The sequence below is a fragment of the Balaenoptera musculus genome, chromosome 13, assembly GCF_009873245.2.
Source record: "Balaenoptera musculus isolate JJ_BM4_2016_0621 chromosome 13, mBalMus1.pri.v3, whole genome shotgun sequence".
In the NCBI taxonomy this organism is placed as follows: Eukaryota; Metazoa; Chordata; class Mammalia; order Artiodactyla; family Balaenopteridae; genus Balaenoptera; species Balaenoptera musculus.
In genome coordinates, this window is record NC_045797.1 from 9,229,204 (window position 1) to 9,248,682 (window position 19,479).

Sequence of the window (19,479 nt, forward strand, 5' to 3'; positions counted from 1 at the left end):
TCTGGCCACACCGTCTTCCCCTCCCTGGCAAGGTCACCGGCCGCCCACACCGTCCCCCATGGCTCAGGCTCAGGGAAACAGTCCTCTCTCATTGTGTTTTGCAGCCTTCATTCTTCACAGCTCGTTTGTGAAGCGGGCAAGGGGTAGCATTACCTTTCTCGGACTTGTTAAGCTGCCCAAGAGGAAAAAAATAAACAAGAAGGTTTTTCCTCCTCCCAGAGTCTCATTACTTGTTGGGTGAGCCTCGACCCGTATACGTTTCCAGAGAGAGACACTCGATGCCGACCGGCCGAAGGCTCGTCCCTGGACGGGACTCAGACCCTCTGCCGGCCGTTCCACCGTCTGCTGGCTCTGCAGCCACACGGGACCGTTGCCGAGACATCTCAGCTCGTTTAGGATGCCCTGTTTCTTGCCTTGGGTCGCTGGATGTGCCATGCTCTTCCATGCTCTTTGTCATTTCTGTCCCTTTGCCGGGCGTCTGCTTCCCACCTGCCGTTCTGCACCCCCAGCCCCCGGTTAATTTCCTCTCCCCTGAGTAGGCTCCACACCTTTCAGTGGCTTAGATTTTTGCAGGAACACACTCTCTTGTATTTGTTTATCTGCCTGACTCCTCTCCCTCCTAGACTTGAGCTCCCTGAGGTCAGGGGTTCTACTGGGTCGCCTTTTTGTCCTTGGTGACATGGTGGGGTCCATCGAGGGGGGCCCTCAGGTGGAAAGGTTCAAGCCTGAGCTGCTCATGCGCTCCTGGCCCAGCTTCCACACTCTTGATTCCCACAACTCACCCGCTGTCAGATCCCTCATTTGCATTCTCAGCACTGCCAGCTTGTGACTTTTTTCCAGTTTCCCTCTTAGTCATGTACTGCTTGGTCAGGTTTGTGTAGGATGCTCTCCATTCATGTGTTCATTCATTCATCATTCATTCATTCATCCATCCATCCATCCGTCTACACACTGGCCACTCCTCTAGGCTCTGGGTGTGCAGGGATGAACAGCACAGACCTAGTCCCTGTCCACGTGGGATTTACATTCTAAGGGGGAAAGACAAACAAGAAGCAATCAGATCAATACATAAGATGATGTGGAGGAGTGAGAGGGTGGAGGAGTGAGAGGGTGGAGACGTGGGCTCTGCCTCTTGATGAGGCTGTGGACGCCGCAGTGCAGAAGATCGGGACGCAGAGGTGCAGCCGTCGCTGGGAAATACGCTCCACCGCATTGCCTTTGATTTCTCTATTCTCCCACTTCAGAAAATATCCTTAAATAGCCTGACAGGAGAAAAGGCCCTCAGTCTGTAAGGTTTTTCCCCTTTGTTGATGTGGTTAGATTATCGTTCATGTCTTGTTAAGAGAGAATGTCCTCGAAGCTCGAGCTTGCTGAGAAGATGCATCCTGGGCTGCAAGGAGGGCCCCTGGCAGGGACAGTGGACCTGGGAGTGCCCAGACATTGCCGCCAAGGCGCTGTTGAGTCCGCAGTAGGTGCAGAGCTGGCCTCAGCCCTTGGTGGCAGAGAGCCCAGGGCCGCGGAGCCTGGTGTCTCCTGAGTCTTGCTGTCTTGAGGCCTCTGGTTCAGGACTTGGCATCTGGCTCAGCTCGGGGCAGCTCAGTGCCCCAACGGCTGCCTGGTGGAGATGGTCAGTGTGCCGTCCTCCCCGGTCCCTTGCACGTCAAGGTGGCCATAGCTTGAAGACAGGACAATGAATGTCCAGGTTCCCAGAGCGCCAGCAAGTATCTGAAACCACTGGTGGCTTCACCGCTCCAGATAACACCCGTGCTGCCCGAGGATGGGGCTACCAGCCCTGCTTGTGGGCGCCGTGCGGCCTGTCCTGCTGTGCCCGCCCTAACCCCCCGCCCTTCCTTGGCCTGACAGATGCAGACACGAGCTTGTGGTGCCCCTCGCTGCAAGAGGTCACGGCCGCGTTCCACAGCCTGGGTGCCCACAGCCCTGCTTTGCAGCCCCCGGGTCCCCTCCAGCACGGCGGGAGGTGAGTACCTCCCCCTCCTTGGTGTCCTTCCTCATGCGGTCCACAGCCACTGAACGCAGTTCCAACCCATCTAATCGTGTACATTAAATGTGTGTAGTACCAATTACACCTCAGGAAAAATGTAAAAAACAAAACAAAACAAAATATTACCCCAAAAATAGACTCTTCTAAACATATATCCATGCTAGGAAACACTAAAGTATTTCCTTGTCTGTAAATGTAATACGCCTGACCGTTCATTGTACAAAGCTCCATTTTCATTATTGGTGGTGGTATCCAGCCTTGGCTCAATAAGCATTTTACGAGTTAGAGAAAGGAAAGATTTCCTCTGATGATTATTTTAAATTATGTGCTTTTTTTTTTTTTTTGGCCATGCTGTGCGGCTTGTGGGATCTCAGTTCCCCGACCAGGGATTGAACCCGGGCCACAGCAGTGAAAGCCCGGAATCCTAACCACTAGGCCACCAGGGAACTCCCAAATTATGTGCATTTTTTGAGGTTAAAAAAAAAAGTTACCAAGCTCAGGCTCTAGCCCAAACGCTGAAGCACAGAGTCTGGGGAATCTCAGCACACAGGTACCCCTGAACATAGTTTCGCACCACGAATGAACGGCACGTGATACAGCCTCGAGGCGATGGGAAGAGCCAGGCACGGCTGAGTCTTGCTGCTCTGACTGGCATTTGTTCCCTCCCCTTCTTGACTCAGCTCTCGCCACCCCTCCTCTCCTAAGATGTGTCCCAATCTCTTTGGTCTGTCTCCAAGCCCCTCCTGGCACATTACCTAGTATCAACTCATGGCCAGCAAGGCACAATTTTACATGTAATTTCCACAGTGCTCCACTTTGTGTCGTGGGTGCCCCCTTTGTGCCCTGGGCAGCGATGCTCATTTGTCCCCACCCTCTAGGGACAGAGCCGTACGATACATAGACGACTCGCGTTGGGTGGATGGGTTGTAAAGGTGTCAGTTATGGCACCTCCAAACTCTCTGTTGAGAGTTCTTTGAGCAGTTGGTTTGAGAACCCCAGACGGGCTGCTGCGTGGGAGCCCTCTCCCTCCTGCCGACAAGCCCTCAGGGCACCGTGGTGGGCGGATGTTTCTCTAGGGGAAGGCCAAAGCTTTCTTAAGAACCTGTTCCACGACTGTGTTTGGTAATTGTCTGCCAAACCAAACCAGACCAAACCACACTTGCTCTGCGGTAAATACCCTGCCCGTGTGCCAGCCTGCCGTGAGCGATGGGGAGGGAGGTGAAGCTCCGCCCGCTTGCCTGCTGCTCACCTCCTGCTGTGCGGCCCAGTTCCTGACAGGCCTCGGACCCGTACCGGCCCGGGGGTTGGGGACCCCTGCTCTAGAGTATTCAGGGAACACCAGGAACATTCTGGTGTCTCTTCCACCAAGGGTGTGGCGTCCTTCACGGTTACATGGGCCACGAGAGAATCTTCAGGGCAGGCCGTCTTCTCTCTGTCGTCCTCCTCGGAGGCTCGTCCCATGTCACTTGGTTCCACGTCAGGTGCTTCTCCATTGACCTCTAGGGTTGTCACCATCTAAGACTCTGCTGGCCAAACAGATGCCCTGGGGCTCCTCGGGGGTACCCACAAGCCTTGCAGTGGCCAAGACTGGAAATGAGGGCACATGTGGGCGCACGGCTTGGCTGTCTTGCTCGTTGCTATGAGAAAGACAGGTCTTTCACCAATTGTTCCTAGTCTCAGATTTCCTTAAAACTCATCACCGTCTCATTGAATGCTTCAAGATTTCCTTCCAGAAGGAAACAGCCCTGCTGCTGCTGGACCGTGCACGTCGTCTGATGTCTGCCTTGTTGCAAATAGAGTAGCCCTCTGCCCAGTGATAAGGCTGGGGAGGGAGAAGTCAGGAGGATATTTGGGGAAGAAGGGCCAGCAGAGGAGGGACCAGAACGTGAACACCGGATAGGAAGCAGGCGAGAGCCTCGGCATCCTCAGAGGGGGCCTGTGCCACTCGGCTATTCAGACACTCTTCGTCAGGTACCCCCGGTCTCACCTGGGAAGAGAGGGGGCAGTGGCTGGTCTTCCAAGGCTGCTCCCTGATTACAAAGCCCAGGTGAAGAGCCCTGGTCAGACCACAAGGCTGGCCGCTAAAGACCAGCAGCCTGCTGCTGTTGCCTGGTGCCAGAAGCCTTCATCCATTTGGTTCTCCAAGAGGGCAGCCTGATGCAGAGGCCAAAGGGGTCAATAAATGGCAGCTAATCCACTGAAAGGGGGCGTTTGGTAACTGGCCGCCTCGGGGCAGGGTAATCCGATCCAGGTAAAATTTGCTCCTCCCTCCCTCTCCGTTAGCTCAGCATCTATTCCTCTTCCTTGCATTGACCTCGGTCCCGCAGAGCCCAGATGACGGGTCTGGTTTGGTTTGGCGGTGCAGGCCTGAGGAGAGCACCCTGCCTGCAGCCCCCGTGGTGGGGCGCCCGACCCACTGCTGGGCTCTCGGTCATGGTGGCGGCAGTGCTTGTAGCTTCCCTTACAGTCTTCCCTCAGAGAAGGTGCAGAGGGTCACTGTATTATTTTTTTTCGAACAATAATAGGGGAAAACAAATAAGAGAAGCTGACATACTTCTCTTAACAGTGTAGAACAATGTCATTGCAGCCCAAACTCCAGCTCCTGGCTGCTGGCCAAGGGCCGAGAGCCCTAACTCCGCCAAGCCTGTGTTGAGGCTGGGAGGCAGGGGTGGGATGAAGCTGCTTTGCGGGTGGAGTCTGGTGGTGGGACCCTCAACTTGCCCTTCACCTGCTGAGTCCTCTGGGAGAGGAGTGAGCTTATTAGGCTGTAAATTCCTCTTCTCCGAGGTGGAGGCCTGGGGATGAGCTGATGCCGCGTCCCAGAACAGCAGTCACGATGCCGACGTCCCAGTCGAGCCTCAGAAAGGCAGGCCGGGGACGAGGACCCCGATTTGTTTCCTGCTGCTCCCAGCAGAGGCGGCACGGGGGGGGGGCTGTTCCCCTGTCCACTTGGGAAGGCTGGCCTTCCTGCCCAGCGAGGAGAGGCCTCTCATCATAGCCACACTCCCCCTGCCCAGCTCGGAGAAGACGCATCACCAGCGCACATTTTCTACACTCCTCCTCCCGCTGGCAGCACCAAACTCTCTGAAAGCCCACTCCTCTCGGGCAGAGTCACAAAGTTGGCTCTGAGGCTGCCCCCACCCTTCGGGAGATCTGAAAACATTCCCACCCACGCTTGCATGGCCCCGTGCGTGCTCACGGGCTGGTACAAACCAGAACTCCCCTGCACACACTGACGCAGGCCCAGCGTGTGCCCAGATGCGCGAGCGCCAGCCTCACCCGTTCGTACTCGGGCCCTAATAAATGCTAAAACCTGGAGGAATGTCTGATCCCAGCCCTGTCCCGCACCCCCTCCCAGCTCTGGTTTGTTGACACCAATTTCCCGGGTGCCTAGAGATGGGTTTTCTTTTTTTCCCCTCTGAGAAGCAGCACCAAGGAGTAAAGAAGAGCGGGGCCTTTTCACTGGAGCCTCCGGGACTGTGGCCGGGGTGGCCGCACAGGAGGCTGTTACTGTTGACAGTGTTGTTGTCGTCATGGGTGTCTTCATTTATAGAGAGGGCGCTGTTATCAGGAGCTCCAGGCCAGTTAGTAAGAGTGGAGGAGTGGAAGAGACAGCAAAGGGAGCCTTGTCATAAAGTCACCTGACTTATTTGAAACCAACAATATACACTTGCCCAGAGAAGGAGCATTATTTTAGTGAGGGTGCCCCTGGTCAGTGTCTCCTCCAGGGAGCATGTGCCTGGGAGGCTTGTGCAGAGGGTGGTGTGGCTCTGCTGTCGGCTAGTGCCTCTCTCCCTGTAGGACTCTCGCCACCCTGAGTGTGACTCTGGTCTTTAAAGAGGGTGTTTTCAGTACGACCCTGGCCTCTAACTTCATCCAGGCTGTTTCCTCTCTAGGGGAAAACTGGCCATGCCGGGCTTGTCCGTGGACAGCATGGTAGTGGGACATCTTTGGAGGGGTTCTCGAGGACCACTTATACTCTAATTTCACCTTACTTGCAGATACTTTGGCGTCTCACCTGACGTAAGCTACAAAATAGTGTCCTTTTCAGTGCATGAGCAGACTCAACCATAACTGTGTGGACAAAGAGTGCTTTTAAGGAAGACTTTTGGGGGGCAGTGGAGAATGATTTTCTGGTTTCCAAGTCCCAGAAAACTAAAGCTGGAGGCCTTCCTGGAGTGGCAGCGTTGGGGAGCCAGCCCCCAAGAGGCCCCGGTGACCCCCCACCTCCTGGCATTCATCCCCTTGTGCAGCTGTCTGTCACCCCAAGTCAGGCTGGCCCGTGTGGCCTGGAGAAATCAGCAGAAGCGATGTCACCTCCAAGTTTATGTTATGAAAGACTGCAACCTCCGTCTCAGGAGGGCATCTCCTCTCTCTCAGGTCCCTCGCTTCAGGGGAAGCCGGGGCAAGTTGCAGAGCCCTGTGGCGAGACCTGCACGGCAAAGACTGAGGCCAGTGACCCCTGAGTGAGCTGGGAAGCAGCTCCTCCCGCCCAGTCAAGCCTAAGCTGACAGCGGTGCCCCCACCAACGTCTTGGGGGCAGCCTCCCAAGAGACCCAGAGCCAGACGCGCCCCCCCCCTTCCCCGCCCCTCCACGCTGCTCCTGGATTCTTGACCCTCAGAAACTGCACAGAATAATACGTATTTGTTGTTTTTAAGCCTCTACATTTGAGGGTCATTTGTTACGCAGCAGTGGGTGACCAGCACACACAGGGCATCAGGGTCCCAGGCTGAATGGATCATCCACAGGCTCTCTGTTCTCCAGCAAGTGCGGCCTCCCTCTCTGCCTCACTTCTCCCCTTGCGCGCGTCTCCTCCTGTTTCCTTTCCTTTGTTTTTGTCTTACCTCAGCGAGCTTCAAAGTGAGGCTAGCCTGAGCCGGAGGGAGCAGCAGGACACCCCGCAGGAGACGGCCGTGGACAGCAGCCTGAGCTGCATCTGTAAGGTGAGCCCCACCCCTCCCTCTGCTCGCAGTGCAGGCCTGTTCAGCCTCTCATTCAGCGAATACCGCTGACCGTCGTCGCAGGCACCGTGCTGACTGCCAGGAGGGGTGCCACAGGAGCCCGTGCCCTCCACGCCTGCACCTGCGCCTGCCCCTGACGACCCCAGGGGCCTCGACTCCAGACCTCACTGTTTTTCTCAGTTCCTTCCCAGCGAGGCCCAGGGCTCACAGTGCCAGGTAGGCACCCCTGCCCTAGCGCCCTCTCTGCTCTCCAGTTCCTGACGCTGTGCGCGCTGGCCCAGCCAGGGGCCTACGCCGATGGGAGCCTCTTGGGCCTGATTGAGCTGCTGTGCCGAGCCGGCTTGGACGTGGGGCTCCGCCTGCTGCCCAAGACCGACCTCCAGCAGCTCCTGCTCCTGCTCCTGGACAACATCCAGGAGTGGCCGGGGAAGGTACGGCGGACCCCTGAGCCAAAGCCCAAGCCCCCAGCCTCACCGCGAATGCTCTCTCATGGCCCCTAGAGCGCCCCAGGTGGGGACAGCGCTGCTCCCGCCCTTACCTGGCCTCCACGACCCACCCTCTTACTCTCCAGACTTCCCCAACCACCACCCCCAGCCCGAGTGGGCTGGTAGGGAGGTCAGGGTGGAAGGCGGGGCGCGCCCCCCCAGCCCACCTTGATGCCCGCTGTCCCCGCAGCTCCGGCCGCTGTGCTGTGCCCTGAGCCGGGCATCTGATCACCACCACAACCTGCTGGCGCTCGTGCAGCTCTTCCTGGACGTGGCGCCCCGGAGCAGGTGGGTGCTTCTCCGCCTCTGTCTCCCCACGTCTGAGGCTTATCCCCGCCCCTGTGCTCACCCGCCTGTGGGCCGTCCACAGCCCGCCCCATCAGTCCCCACAAACCTCCCCCTCCCGCCCAATGTCAAAAACCCGGGAGAAAGAACTAAGAATACAACTCACTAATGAGTTCATTACAAAGGGAAAAAAGCCTCATTTTCTTAACGTGGTCTTAGCAAAGCCATCGCCTTGTACAGTTAGCCTCAGACCTGCAGCATCCCCAGCCGCCCTTCTTGGCGGCTCCCTCCGCGGTCCTCGGTGGAGGGAGCGTTCCGTCCGTCATTCAGACCTCAGCTGTGTGTTGTCTCTTGATCACTCCCCGCTCCCACCCCCCTCTCAAACTCTCCATTCATCCTTCTGTTTTATTTTCTGGACAGTATTGATCTCTGCCAGAAATTATCTTACTATTTGTTCCTGGTTCATGGCTGCCTCTCCTTGTCACCTCCAGGAGAGCAGGTCCCTTACTGGGGTCACTGCCATATCACCCCACATCCAGAACAGTGCCTGGCATGCTGTTGGTGCTTTGTGAGTTCTTTTCAAATGAACGAACAAGGTGAACAAACAAACTCAGCCCACAGGGAGATAAGACCCATTCGCTGGACCTGCCCCAATCTCTCCCCTCTCCCCTCCTTCCTTCTCCCACTTGAGGCCACAGCTGCAAGGAGTCCCTTGCCCTTCCCTGTGCAGACCGCTCCCCAGGTCCCCTCCTCTCCTCTCCAGCTCTCCGTCTGCAGCTCCTCCCACCTAGAATGACACCCCTTCTCACCCTTCCAACCAGGCCTGTCCTGGGCCCCCTCCAGGAAGACCCTTCACAGGCACCCACACAGTCACTCTCCACTGGGGCCACCCCCCTGCAACTCCCTCCCCAGGGGAAGCTTCTGGGAGCAGGCTTGGAGTTCTGCTCAGACTCCTGTCCTCAGCAAACATCCCGAGCTCAACTTCAAGCCTAAGATGGGAAGCTCGATCTCTTTCCTGTGAACTGGAAGAGAGGAGGCCTTTCCACAGTCCTGAAAGGAAAGCTTTTGCTGTGTATTTGAAAGAACTGGGCTTCTCGAAGCTCTGTCTAAGACCTTTAGGTGATGCATGCGTCAGAAATGGCAGTCCTAGAGGGCTTTCCCGTCCCCACCTCCTTATCCCTGTTCATTCCAAAATCCTGTCCATTCTGCCTTCCACATCCTAAATCCTTGCTTCTAGTGCCTCTCTATGTCAGCTCCACAAAAGCAGGGACCTCGTCTGGGTCACTTTAAATCAGCTACCTCCTTCCCGCCCCCTCCTGCTTTCATTTCACCATCTCTCACCTGGATGGTGGCAGTGGCATTCTGTCCCTGGCTCCTCCATTCAAAGGCTGTTTGCTCTGCAGGTACATGTGATTATCGTGTCCCTGCCTTGCCTTGCTTGCTGTCACCTGCACGGCCAAGTGCAAACACCTTAGCTTGGTCTCCAAGGCCCCATGTGGTCCAGCCCCAGTTTCCCATTTGCTCCAACCAGGCCATGTGATTTGTATTTGTTCTACGTACTTTTATATATATATATATTTACATGTATGTAAATGTTTATAAATACAGGCAGACCGCATTTCACTGTGCTTCTTCGCTTTATTGCACTTCACAAATATTGTGGGTTTTTTTACAAATGAAGCTTTGTGGCAACCCTGCATCGAGCAAGTCTGTCAGTGCCATTTTTCCAGCAGCATTTGCTTACTTCGTGTCTCTGTGTCACATTTTGGTAATTCTCAGAATATTGCAAACTTTTTCGTTATTAGGTTTAGTGATGGTGGTCTGTGATCAGTGATCTTTGATGTTACTATTGTGAAAAGATTAGGACTCACTGAAGGCTCAGATGATGGTTAGCATTTTTTAACGAGGTGTTTTTTAATTAAGGTATATACACTGTTATTTCAGACATAATGCTATTGCATACTTAATAGACTACAGTATAGTGTAAACATAACTTCTTAAAAAATTTTTACTGAAGTATAGTTTATTTACAATGTTGTGGTTAATTTCTGCTGTACAGCAAAGTGATTCAGTTATACACATATATTTTCTTTTTCATAATCTTTTCTATTATGGCTTATCACAGGATATTGAATATAGTTCCCTGTGTAGTAGTACCTTGTTGTTTATCCATTCTATATATAATAGTTTACATCTGCTAATCCCAAACTGCCAATCCTTCCCTTTCCCACTCCTCCCCTTTGTCAACCACAAGTCTGTTCTCTATGTCTGTGAGTCAGGTTTTTTTGTAGATATGTTTATTTGTCGTATTTTAGATTTCACATGTAAGTGATATCATATGGTATTTGTTTTTCTCTTTCTGACCTACTTCACTTAGTGTGATAATCTCTAGGTCCATCCATGTTGCTGCAAATGGCATTATTTTATTATTTTTTTAATGGCTGAGTAATATTCCATTGTATATATGTACCATATCTTCTTTACCGATTCATCTGTCGATGGACATTTATATTGCTTCCATGTCTTGGCTATTGTAAACAGTGCTACTATGAACATAGGGGTGCATGTATCTTTTCGAATTATAGTTTTGTCTGGGTATATGCCCAGGAGTGGGATTGCTGGATCATATGGCAACTCTATTTTTAGTTTTTTGAGGAGCCTCCATACTCTTTTCCATAGTGGCTGGACCAACTTACCTTCCCACCAACAGTGTAGGAGGGTTCCCTTTTCTCCACACCCTCTCCAGCATTTATTATTTGTAGACTTTTTAACGATGGCCGTTCTGACCAGTGTGAGGTGGTACCTCATTGTAGTTCTGATTTGCATTTCTCTAGTAATTAGCGATGATGGGCATCTTTGCATGTGCCTATTGGCCATCTGTATGTCTTCTTTGGAGATTCTTTGGAGAAATCTCTATTTAGGTCTTCTGCCCATTTTTCGATTGGGTTGTTTGTTTTTTTTGTTACTGCTAAACAGTAGGAGCTGTTTGTATATTTTGGAAATTAGGCCCTTGTCAGTCGCATCGCTTGCAAATATTTTCTCCCTGTCTGTAGGTTTAAACACAACTTTTACATGCACTGGGAAATCCAAAACCTTCATGTGACTTGCTTTATTGTAATACTTGCTTTATTGTGGTGGTCTGGAACCAAACCTGTTAATATCTCCGAGGCGTGCCTGCACATGTGTGTGTGTGTGAGATGAGCCTCATTCTTTTCCATAGCCTGCATAGTATTCCTAGTGTGCATGCAACAGTCCCCTGTTCTGGATATTTGTCCAATATACAAGCTTTGTGCATCTATCCAAATATTTCTATAGGATCAGTTCTTTGAAATTGCAGTCCTAAAGTATGTGTATATAAAATTTGGCCTCCACAAAGAAGCTGTACTACTCAGTAACAGACATGAAAATGCCTGTTTCTCCACATTCTCATTAACACCGTTGTAGTCTCAGTTTTGTTTTTAAGTTTTAATAATCTGGTAAGTGAAAATCTCTTCCTGTGGTTCTAATTTTCATTCCCTGATTGCCAGTGAAATTGAGAATCTTTTCACTCTGTTCATTGGCCTTTTTGTGTTTCTCTTGGTTGTAAATTACCTCTTGATATCTCGCCCATTTTTCTATCAGGTAATTTATCTTCTTCTTAATTATATTGATTCTATAAGTGCTTAATACATATATTTTGGACACCGCTGTTCCTCCTAAGTCTGTAAATTGTCCTTTTTAAACCTTTGTGTATATCCTTCCGTTGAACTGATTTTTTTTCCCTTTTCAATAACCTTTTTTTTTTTTTTTAATTTATTTTTGGCTGTGTTGGGTCTTCGTTGCTGCAGGCCGGCTTTCTCTAGTCGCGGCAAGCAGGGGATACTCTTCATTGCAGTGTGCCGGCTTCACCATTGCGGTGGCTTCTCTTGTTGTGGAGCACAGGCTCCAGGCGCATGGGCTTCAGTAGTTGTGGCATGCGGGCTCAGTAGTTGTGGCTTGCGGGCTCTAGAGTGCAGGCTCAGTAGTTGTGGCGCACGGGCTCAGTTGCTCCACGGCATGTGGGATCTTCCCGGACCAGGGCTCGAACCCGTGTCCCCTGCATTGGCAGGAGGATTCTTAACCACTGCGCCACCAGGGAAGTCCCTTCAATAAACTTTTAATTTCAGAATAGATTTAGATTCACAGAAAAGGTACATGGATAGTACAGAGAGTTGATTGTAATTGAATCTTTCTATCTTGAAAAGGAAGGCCTTCCCCACCCCAAGAGCATAAAATATTGTGTTCTATTTTCTTTCAGTACTTACATAACTTTGTTTCTCTTGGCTCTTAATCCATCTGGAATCTATTTTTTGTAGGTATGAGACAGGAGATCTAACTTGATTTTTCCACCCCAAAGCGCCAGTGACCCAACACCAATTTTTTTCTGTCGTAGTAATCCATCATTTCCCAACAGATTTGAAACTACCTGTGTCATATCCTAAATTTATGACATCGTTCGTCTGTTAGCCAAACTGTGATATCAGGAATCAGTGTCTTTCCGAGGGTATCTTTTTTATAGCTCCAGGGCCCTCGGTAGATGCTCCTTAAATGCTCGTAGTGAGTATAATGGAACGGCCTCACCTGCTTTCAGACAGACACACCAACTAGGGTAAAACCTCCTGCCGAGACCCGTTGCTGGGAAAGAGGGCTCGTCATAGGGATGGATGGTGTGTATTCATTTGCTTAGAAATTTTATTTTCTTTTTCTAAATAGATGAAGCACTCAGAACAAGATTCAAAGGCACCAAGGAGTACCCTCTTGAGCACCTGCCCCTCCCCCTCCCCCGTGCCTGTACCACCCAGCCTTGTCCCATTTCTCATCTGTGCTTATGGCTTGTCCTCCCCGCCCTTCTGTCCACTTCGGCGTAGGTTTTGGCAGCTGTTCCAAACTGGATCGGAAAGAGCTCCCAATTCTTTTTCACGGCTGCACCGTACTCACTGTGCTCTTTAGTTAGCCGCCGCCCTCCGCAGCGTCCCCGTGGTGGTGGCCTTGTTCTCCCCTTGCTGGCGGCTGCCCACTGGGCTCAGTGCCCAGACTGACCCCGGGAAGGAGGGCGTGTTGTTGGACGATGGGCTGCCACTTTCTTCGTCTGCCCGCCTGCCGACTGGTTAAGCACAGAGCGAGAACCCCCGCCAACACGGGTGTGATGCCCCCCTCCCCACCTGGCTGACCAAGACTTCAAGGGATGCGCTGTAAGGCAGAGTTGAGCGTAACCGTGAGAAATGAAAGTACAGACTAGAGCGAAGCACCTGAAATGGGGCCAATGGGAAGGGGGGGCTCTTGGAGGAAAGTCTGTCTTGGGACTCTGCCCCTCTGGGGTGGCTCCAGGGGCTGCTGGGCAGAGCGCATGTCCGCGCAGGCCTCGGCGGCAGTTCCCACGGGCCCCGTCGGGAGGGAGCTGCCGCTGAAAGCCGATGTTCCCAGGCTCGGGACCCTCCTTCACCACCTGCAAAGTTTATTAAATGTCCCACGGGTGCTGCCTCACCGTGGCCCTGGAAGTAGAGGGGAAGTGACACCAGCTTAAGCAGATTCCTGGTCACGAGGGAGGAGCAGGCAGCCCTGGGAGAAAGCAGCCTTCAGAGTCACCAGGTGTTTGCCCCAGGGACGAGAGTAGTGACAGGTGCGGGCGCACCAGAGCTCCCCAGAGCCCTCCTCGCTTCCCTCTGGGTTCCACGCTGCCGCCCCGGGTGGGCAGAGGGTCCGTGCAAGGCCCCGGACAGGTTCATCTTCTCCCAGCCCATCAGCCTCTCCCAGCTTCGTTTCCTGGGTCCCTCGCTCCACTGTTAACTCCCTTCCTGCGTGTTCTTCAGATCTGCCCACCCTGAAAACTGCATGGCCACGTGGCGTGGTGCTACCACATTCCCTGGTTCTCCCCCTCGGCCCCTGACCCCTTCAGGCTGCCCAGGAGCCGCCCTGAGTTGCCAGCCAGCCTCCTGGGGGCCCTCAGCAGATTCCAGGCTCCACAGGCTCCTGCTGGAGGACACCTCTGCCCTTCCAGCAACAGCGGGGCCCCTTCTTTCTCCACAGGATGACTGACTGCTGCCCCCCGCACACACACCCAGTGGACCCACAGCTCTCACCCCCGCCTTTCCTCCTGATCCCGCCTCCACAATCAGGATCTCAACAGTCCTGCCTTTTCCAGACCTTCCTTCTGCATCATCCTTGCTCGTCCTTATACCTTGAGCTTTTTATTCTCTACTGGCTCTTTCTGTCAGCAAAGAAATGTGCTCTGTGTGTCTCCTACCTTCGAACGGCAGTTCCATCTCCACCCACTCCTCCCTGCAGCTCCTGCTGCCGTCCACACTCTCCACCCCCAGCTCTCTCCTTCTCTTTGTCCAAACCCTGCCCACCCTGGACACGGGGGTTCTTCAGAGCTCAGAGTGTCTCAGAGGGAGTTCTCACCTGAGAAAAGAGACATTCGGGCCTCTGGAGGCGGACAAGTCCAGAACATTCTAGAAGGAGTCCACCAAGACCCCAGACCCTCAGATTTCAGAAGGGTCAAAATCTGGAGGAACAAGAGGCAAGAGGAAAGTCATGTCAGGGGTCAAGGGACCATGGCTGGAGCTGGAGGATGGCCGAGGGTCCCATGGAGCCAGGAAGCAGGAGCACGCAGGGTGATGGCTGAGCAGAAGCTCGCTCCCCTTTATGAGAGGCTGTGTGTGTGGGGGGGCAGTGGGAGTAGAGGCGCCACCCAGTCTACCTAAAGCGCTCTGTCACCAGTGACCTAATGGACCTGTCCTCGTGCGCAGCTTCCCATTTTCGCCTTGGCTGGCTGCACGTTGTGGTTTTTCCTGGTACCTCCCCTCCTCAGGCCCCTCCCCCTAAGGCGCCATCCTCGGTGGCCCCCCCGCTGCTCCCTGAGCCTTGGTTGGCCTCAGGGTCCTGCCCCAGCCCCTCCTCTCTGGTCCCTTGGCATAGCCTCGGGGGGCTTTCTGGCGGGGCTCTGTGGGGCTCTGTCCACACTGCCCCCTTGCGGACTCGGGCGCCTCTCCCAGCTGCTGGGAGCGTCGAGCTGCCTCTGCGGAAGGTTGGCTGGGCCCCTTCCTTGGGAGCAGCCCGGGGCTGGGGGTACAAAGGGCTGCCGCTACCTCAACCCTGCATGTCTCTGAGAGGCGGGGACCCTGCCGGCCCCAGAGCCCCTTGCGGGTCGGCTGAGGCTTTGCGGAGACTGCGTCGCAGCCTGGCTTGCCCCCTGGCCCAGACCTGCTTCCTTCACCCCCCGATAGGAGTGATGCCAAGAGCCCCTTATACCCCACTCCTGCCATAAATTCCATGCACGCTCATCTCCGTTTCAGAGTCCAGCTCCTTGGGACTCCACCCAGGACCCCATCTCAGCCACTTGCATGGCTTCAACGCCAACTTCGCGCCAGGGGCTCCCGAGTCAATACCTCTGGCCAGACTTTTCTGCTCAGCACCAGATCCGAGGGGGAAGTATTTCAAATTCAGCACGTGTGAAACAGAAGTCACTGTCTTCCAAGGGGGACCACCTCCTCCTGTCTTCCACGGCCCTGTGATGGCATCTGCCCATGGCCTGAAGCCTGGGGTGTCTGTGGGCACCTTCTGTCCCTTCAGGCGTCCCCATCTCCCACGACAGTTACCTCTCCACATCACCCTCCGGTGCCGCGGCGGCTCAGGCTCTCAGGACAGCACCCCTGGACGTCTGCCAGGGAGCCGGAGCTGGCTCCTTCCAGGCTCTCTCCCGTGTGACCCATCCCCACTCTGTCCAGCGGTGGCCTCTTCCTTCTAATGCACATCTGTCCCTGTCACTCCTCTGCTTAAAATCCTTCAGGCTTCTATGCTCAGGATGAAATTCAAACAGCCCAGCCTGGTGTACGAGGGCTTTCGTGCCTACTTTCCCAAGCCTGCCTTCTCCCCGCCACGTCCCCTCACAGGCTTCCACCCTCCAGCCATATCCTGAAAATGTGCGGCTACCCGAACCCATGATGAGCATTTGTCTTGAACTTTTCAACATCTGTTCCCTCTTCCTAGAGAAGCCTCTTTCCCTGTCTTCTTCCTCCTCTTTGCCTGGTTGACATTTCCTCACCCCCCAAGACTAGGCTGAGATGAGGCATCTCCTCTTCGGAGAAACCTCCGGATGCAGAGCCCTGGTTGTTGGTGCCCCTTGCTGACCCCTTGGGCTGTGAGCGTCGTGAGGACAAGAGCTGTGACTTTGCTCGCTGGGTCCTTGGACCCTGGCACGGAGGAGGGGTTGGGAGCGTGCTTGTGGAGTGCTTGCTTCTGGAGGGCAGATTTCAAAAAGAGTAGAGAGAGTGAGAGCTTTTTAGTAGCAGATTCCAAAAAGAAAAATGGTTCGGGGGGGCTAGAGATCCTGCAATAAAACTTTGAACATGGTTTGCAAATGGACCCAATGATGAAAAATGCAGGAAGTATCTAGAGGTGCCGGGGCTGCACTCAGAGCTCATGCATGATCTCTGATCTTGAAAGATATGGAAGAGGGAAAGAAAGGGACATGAGCAAGGCAAATGGAGAAATAGCACAGACCAGTGACAGTACTGGTGGGAAAAGCTAAGGCCCGTAGAAAGGGCTTCTGTGTAATTTTGCTTTTTTTTTCTTTTGGCCACACCACGAGGCATGTGGGATCTTAGTTCCCCAACCAGGGATGGAACCGATGCTCCCTGCAGTGGAAGCGTGGAGTCTAACCACTGGACTGCCAGGGAAGTCCCCTGTGTAGTTATTTTTAGATTTATTTATTTATTTATTTATTTATTTATTTATTTATTTATTTTATTTTGGCTGTGTTGGGTCTTCGTTTCTGCGCGAGGGCTTTCTGTAGTTGCGGCAAGCGGGGACCACTCTTCATCACGGTGCGCGGGCCTCTCACTATCGTGGCCTCTCTTGTTGCGGAGCACAGGCTCCAGACGTGCAGGCTCAGTAGTTGTGGCTCACTGGCTCAGTTGCTCCGCGGCATGTGGGATCTTCCCAGACCAGGGCTCGAACCGTGTCCCCTGCATTAGCAGGCAGATTCTCAACCACTGCTCCACCAGGGAAGACCCCCCTTGTGTAGTTATTTTGAAGTGAGGAGTGCTGTTCTGGGCTGATGAGGAAACGTTAACACGGATGAAGAGAGAACAATACCATGTAATTCCTATTTTGCTTCTGTCTTCCTTTGTTGAGGAGCATAATTTTTCCATCTGGACTCAAATATTGATCAAAGGGGTTTGCAGCCTAAGATATCGGGGGAGACGGAATGACAGCATCCAGCTGTGTGAAATGAGTTGAGGTCCCCTCCAGCAAAAGGATGTCTCAAGCCTGTCCTGGGCGACGTGCAGGTGGGGCACCCTCACTCTGCAGAGACCTCCGGTGGGTGGGAGGGTGCGGGAGGTCCCGGGGCATGGGGAGGGAGGGTGCAGAAGGTGCTTTCTTCACTCAGTGCCGCGGGCTTGATGTGTCCCTCAACAGAACTCCCCAGGGGATAGCGTGTGAGCACATACATAGACAAGGAAGCACCGCTTTCTAGGATTCCTAAGAATAAATCATATCAGACTAGCCTCATTTCGTTTTGACAGACTAACCAAAGAGTACTCTGGAGAGGGCTGTCTGGGTTTTGTAGGGCCTTTGACGGAAACGATCGTCGTATCTTGTGACAACATAAAGAAACGTGGGCTGAGCGATGTCAAATTAGATGGGCTCGTCATCCAAAAGTGCTGCTAGCCGTCAGAATTGGCCTGGAGGGAAGGCCCAGGCGGCCACCCAGAGTTCCGTCTTCACTGACAGGTTGGCCAGCGCAGACCATGGGTCTTGGACGAGGCCATTAATAGAACAATGGTCAGGTTCACACATAGCATGAATGTGACTGACAGCAAATTGAAGATCCCGGAACATCTCAGCAGACCATAATGATGGGCTGAGTGGGAAAGAGAGACCCAGCTGCACAATTAAGAACAGGATCTGGGAGATGGGATTTGACAGCGAGACGTGTGAACTAACTTTGGGCCCAATCTGTCAACGGCGTCGCATCTCGAGGCTGCCCCTAGAATGAGTGTCAGCCTCAGCTCTGAGCGCCTCACTTGATGGGGATGTCAGCAACGCTGAGGAACTTCATAAGAAGCAACCCAGAATGGCAACAGGATTCCAAAGGTTAGAAAAGAGTAGCTGTTGCACCGGGGAAGGGGTAGCCATGGGAAGTTCGGTGACTTCGTTCAAGTACGCGAAGGCCCTAGTTAAACGGACGGATATGTGGGTACCAGGACATGAGACGGGGTGACTTTTAAGGTATTTTAAGCGTAGTGGTCTGTGGGTTTCCTCATAATACCAGAAAGAGAGAGAGGGAGGGAGGAAGGGAGATAGGAGGATGGAAGTTGGGTTGTGATTGTCCACATGAACTTTATTTACTAAGCGGTAGTAACCTTTTTATTTGGTTGTACTATGCATGCAGGAGAGGACACATCAGAGGTGGACACTGTACACTTTGCCAAGCGTCTGTGCAACCACCGCTGCCTCACAGGCCAGAACGTCACCTGCTTGCTCCCCAGAAGGCCCCTGGGCCGCCCCCCCTCCCCCCAGGCATTCCCTCTGCAAAGAAAACCGCTTCCCCAACTTCCGTTCCGTAGGTGTGTGGTGCCGGGTGTTGAACACGGGTGCCGGTGGGACCGGTAGATGGCTTCTTCACATTGCCTGCTGGGACCCCACCATGTGGATCTGAGGCTGTCTGAATCCCACCGTCTCTTCCTGGCTGCACTGTGTGTGCCCACACTTGTGAGTGTCCAGCAGGTGTGGGGATGACCGGGCAGACGGCCGAAGAGTTTACCCTGACCTCTGAGCCCAGGTCCTTGTCCTTCCTGCCCAGGTGGCACATGCTCACGTGCAAGATAGGAGACTCCAGGAAGGAGGTGAGGGCGGGTGGCATGAGAGGGCGGTCGTGATGCCTGAGAGGCGGCATGGACAGCCCGGGAGCGGCGAGCCGGGCAGACACCCTGGGGCAGGGTGTTGGGCGGCATTTCCACGGCGGAACAGGCCGCTGCAGTTGCTTCCTGAGCTGCCCTAAGAGACATGGAAAAGGCCGTTCACGCCTTTGGCCAGATGCCTGGTGGCCTCTTACGGTAGTTTCAACCTCAGCAGAGCCTAGTTCCCCTCCAGGGGGGGGCTGCGGGACCTGTTGTGGTTGTCCTGACACCCTAATGGCCCGAGCTGGCAGGCACCTTTGCGGTCCTCAGAGCACCCACAGGCTTGCCCCTTGCAGGGAGCTGGAGGCTGGAGGCTGGGGAGTAGAGCGCCTGCACTCCACTTCCCGGCTCTGCTGTTGGTTTGGAAAAGTCATTTCCCAATTTCCCAGCGCCTTAGGCCCTCTGAGTGCTGATCCGGTGTCCTGGTCTTACAGCGGCCTGTCCGGGTGGCGGGGCAGGACTGAGGCAGAGGCCTGGCCTGGTGTGATTTCAGAGGGCTGGCGCCTGTTGCCTTATATGACACTGGCTGGCATGGCTCCAGTGGCTTCTGCATCCTCCTGTGTTCGCCTGGTTTGAGTTCCGGGGAGGCCTCGCCGGGTGGGGTTGGGCAGCTTCTGGGGGAGGACGCCCGTGGCCAACCTCAGCCGGGCCAGGGCCCCCTGCTCGCCCCCTGCACAGTGTGGGTGGTGTTGGGGTGAGTCTTTGCTCTCTTTCCCCTCTGTGAGTGAGTTCTCAGTGTGGAAATTAAAAAAGTGGTCCTGTTCCCTCTCCCTGTGTCCCAGTGGGAACTGAGAGGGCAGGGGACTGTGTGTAGAGGCAGGGA

At 54.0% G+C, this 19,479-nt stretch overlaps 1 long non-coding RNA gene across 1 annotated transcript; it reads left to right on the plus strand.

The window, feature by feature from the left end:
* The first annotated feature begins 1,951 nt into the window (after positions 1 to 1,951).
* LOC118905686 lies at positions 1,952 to 7,276 on the plus strand. Its single transcript, XR_005022320.1, has 3 exons — positions 1,952 to 1,978; positions 6,853 to 6,946; positions 7,145 to 7,276. It is a non-coding gene; the product is annotated as an uncharacterized LOC118905686 (long non-coding RNA).
* Positions 7,277 to 19,479: the final 12,203 nt, after the last annotated feature.